The sequence below is a fragment of the Chenopodium album genome, chromosome 20 (assembly GCF_948465745.1).
Source record: "Chenopodium album chromosome 20, dcCheAlbu1.1, whole genome shotgun sequence".
NCBI lineage: Eukaryota > Viridiplantae > Streptophyta > Magnoliopsida > Caryophyllales > Amaranthaceae > Chenopodium > Chenopodium album.
In genome coordinates this window covers 9848615-9852182 of record NC_137853.1, presented here as the reverse complement: position 1 = coordinate 9852182, position 3568 = coordinate 9848615, and the positions used below count along the sequence as shown (strand labels likewise).

At 40.7% G+C, this 3568-nt stretch overlaps 1 non-coding gene across 1 annotated transcript; it reads left to right on the top strand.

The window, feature by feature from the left end:
- On the top strand, nucleotides 1-107 carry LOC145599942 (small nucleolar RNA R71). The gene has a single exon (XR_014104186.1). It is a non-coding gene; the product is annotated as a small nucleolar RNA R71 (small nucleolar RNA).
- The last annotated feature ends 3461 nt before the right edge of the window (nucleotides 108-3568 follow it).

The following is a 3568-nucleotide window of genomic DNA, read 5'->3' as shown; positions in this document are numbered from 1 at the left end:
AAATTGTGGTGGGGACACTCCCTCTGCAGATCCTTGAATCTTTCCCAAGCTTCATATAATGCTTCATCTGTCTCCTGGGCAAAATTTTGAATGGCACTTCTCAATAAAGTTGTTTTCTCTGCAGGGTAATATTTATTATAAAAATTCAAAGCAAGTGTCTCCCAATTAGTAATACCAAGTGCAGCTCTATTCAAACCATTAAACCATAATTTAGCTTTTCCACATAAAGAAAAGGGAAAAAGAATCTCCCTGATTTGGTCCTGCGTTACCCCATTCTGCCTAATAGTATTGCAGTATTGACAGAAGTCTGCAATGTGAAGATTAGGATCTTCACCCTTAGCTCCACTGAACTGCTTTCTTTCTATCATCGTTATGAACTGGGGCTTGATCTCGAACTAGACTCCCTCGAGATCAGGTGTAGGAGAAAGATGTGGAAAATCCGTCAGGGATGGTTGCGAATAATCGCTAAGCTTGCAAGGTGGAGGTGGTGGTGGTGTACCCATCTCTAGTTCTGAATCAGAAGAGTGCTCCGAATCACTAGAAGTAGGTAATGGATTTCCAGGAATATTATTACTCCCAGAACCTGCCAGGATCTGCCTATAAAAATTCTTCTGTTTATGAAACGAGCGTTCGATCTCAGGATCGAATGGAATGTAACCTGATCTGGAACACCTGGGCATAAACAAAGAACTAAAAAGACAGATATTTAAACTACCTCAAAGAACTAATGTCCTTTGAGGCAAAAAGGAAAATAATCTAAACTACAAAAACAATTAGAAATAAAAATAAAATCGTCTCCCCGGCAACGGCGCCAAAATTTGACAGGCTAAAGTCGTATCACCTAATCAAAAATAATTACCTAAGTCCACTAGCTTATGCAGATAGGGAAGTAGGGTCGAATCCACAGGGAAACTAGTCTTTCTACTCCTAATTAATTAATATAGTCTAAATTATTAAAGTAACCAATATTTGTTGTGATTATAAACTATACTACGAAGATTATGAGTAAAGAGAATAATTAAGGAAGAAATCAATAATAATAAAGCCTAGGGCATAGGTTCACTAATAAACAATATTCCAGGGTAAAACACAACAATCAATCATCAATGCTTTAATTAATCAGATCATAAAGGGCTTTCGCTACGTATTACAATCACAGAATTAATTTACCGGTATTAAATCTCATCTCTCGAATCTCGACCTAACCATTTATAAATTAATCCGCCTATTGAAACTAAGCCTAAACATCAATTCTCATCTCTCGAATCTCGAATCAATATTGCTAAACTCATACAATTAAACCTGGCCAAATCTAATTGCATAGCATTTAAACAATCAATAGGAAATCAATTAAGCATCAATGATCAACAATCATAAAATTACCCTTTCATATTATTTATTAGATCCCCATAAACCCTAGAAGGAAAACTACTCAGACATAATTAAAACTAAGCAAAACATAATAATTAAACAAGACATGAAGAAATTGAAAGAAGAAAATACTGAGATTAATTAAGAGAGAAATCGTACCAAGACGGCGGAATTACAATTGAATTAAGGAACAAGAGAGAATAAAAGTCTAGAGAGAGAAAGTCTAAGTAAAGAGAAGGAGAATAAAAACTAGAGTAAGAGAATAATGAAGAAGTCTCTAATCTTGCCCTAATAAAATTACATTAATACTAAGCAAGAAGATCTCCGCTAAAACAAAAGCAAAACGGAAAACTAAACTCCCTAAAACCAACACGCGCCCGGTCGGGCAGTGGCTCGCCCGAACGGCCCGCCTTTTTCTCCTCAAATGCCTTCTCGCGCCCGGCCGGGCAGTGGCTCGCCCGACCGGGCCCGCCTCCTTCGCCTCAGATGTCTTCTCGCGCCCGGCCGGGCGCGTGCTCCGGGCGCGGGACTCTTCAAGGTGTTGCTCCGCCCCGCCCGGCCGGGCGCGCCTTCGGGCGCCCATATTGTGGTTTGGGCGAGGCTTTTGGGCCTCTAATCTCATCCTTTGGGCCTCCGAACTGAGCCCTTAGTCACCGATTGATACCTCCGATCGGTCTTGGGCTATCGAACGTGGTCGCGGTCTTCCAATACTTGTAGATGCTCCTCGAAAAACCCGGGAAAATGCTCCAAGTACGCAAATTCCTACAAAACTCAAGCAAAACTACCAAAGCACTGGAAAACACAAATTAGTAATAAAAGTGGCTCGTAGGAGCCAAAAACACTACTAATTACGACCAAGGGACGGGGATAAATATATATATAAAATGAACACATCAACAATGGAAGCTCTGCAAATATCATCATGCTAGACACCCTGAAACATATGAACATAGATGAGAAGAACATCGTCAACAAGTCAACAATGCTAGTAGGATTCAGTGGGGAAACCAAAAAGACAAGTGGAGAGATTACATTGGCAACGTACGCAAAAGGGATCAACCTACAGGTTAAGTTCCTAGTGATCGATACTCTGTCCTCTTACAATATGATTTTGGGCAGACCTTGGATACATGAGATGAAAGCCATCCCTTCTACATACCATCAAGTCATTCAAGAAATCAGAGGAGATCCTAGGGAAGCTAAAGAAATCAGAGGAGATCCTAGGGAATTCAAGAAATCAGAGGAGATCCTAGGGAAGCTAAAGAATGTTACAAGATAGCATTGAAAGCAACATCTGCAGAAAAGAGTTCAGCATAGCAATCAGAGGGTCAGCTGGGCCAAGAGAAATTGAGCATATCAGAAGAACAAGAAGCTACAGAAGTCCAGTTGAACCCCAAACATCCAGATCAAAAAGTCAGAATAGGATCAGAACTGAAGGCAGAACTCAGACAGCAAATTTACGACTTTCTAGACGAAGAAAAAGATGTGTTCGCTTGGACCCATGAAGACATGAAAGGCATCTCTCCAGACGTAATCACTCACAGTACACCAGTAAAACAGAAGAGAAGGAAATTTGCGCCAGAAAGGAACAAGATTATCAATGAGGAAATTCAGAACCTACTGAAGACTCGGAAGATTAGGGAGGTAAAGTCTTTTGGATTGAAGAACGCAGGAGCAACATACCAGAGGTTGGTGAACAAGATGTTTGAAGAACAGATTGGAAACACAATGGAAGTTTACATAGATGACATGGTAGTTAAATCCAAGAAGGAAGAAGATCACGTCAAAGACCTTAGAGAAGCGTTTGCCATCTTAAAGCAGTACGGCATGAAGTTAAACCCCACAAAGTGCACATTTGGAGTACAATCAAGAAAGTTCCTAGGATACATGGTCACACAAAGAGGAATAGAAGCCAGCCCAGAACAGGTCAAAGCCATCCTAGACTTGGAACAACCAAAATCCAAGAAGGACGTACAAAGCTTAATAGGGAAAATTGCAGCATTGAACAGGTTCATCTCAAAGTCTTCAGAGAAGAACAGAGCCTTTTATGAAGTACTGAAGAAGAATAAGGAATTCAAGTGGGAACAAGAGCACGACGAAGCATTTCAGAAGCTGAAAGAATACTTAACCAACCCGCTGATTCTCTCCAAGCCCAAAGAAGGAGAGCCACTCCAGTTATACCTCGCAGTGTCTGAAG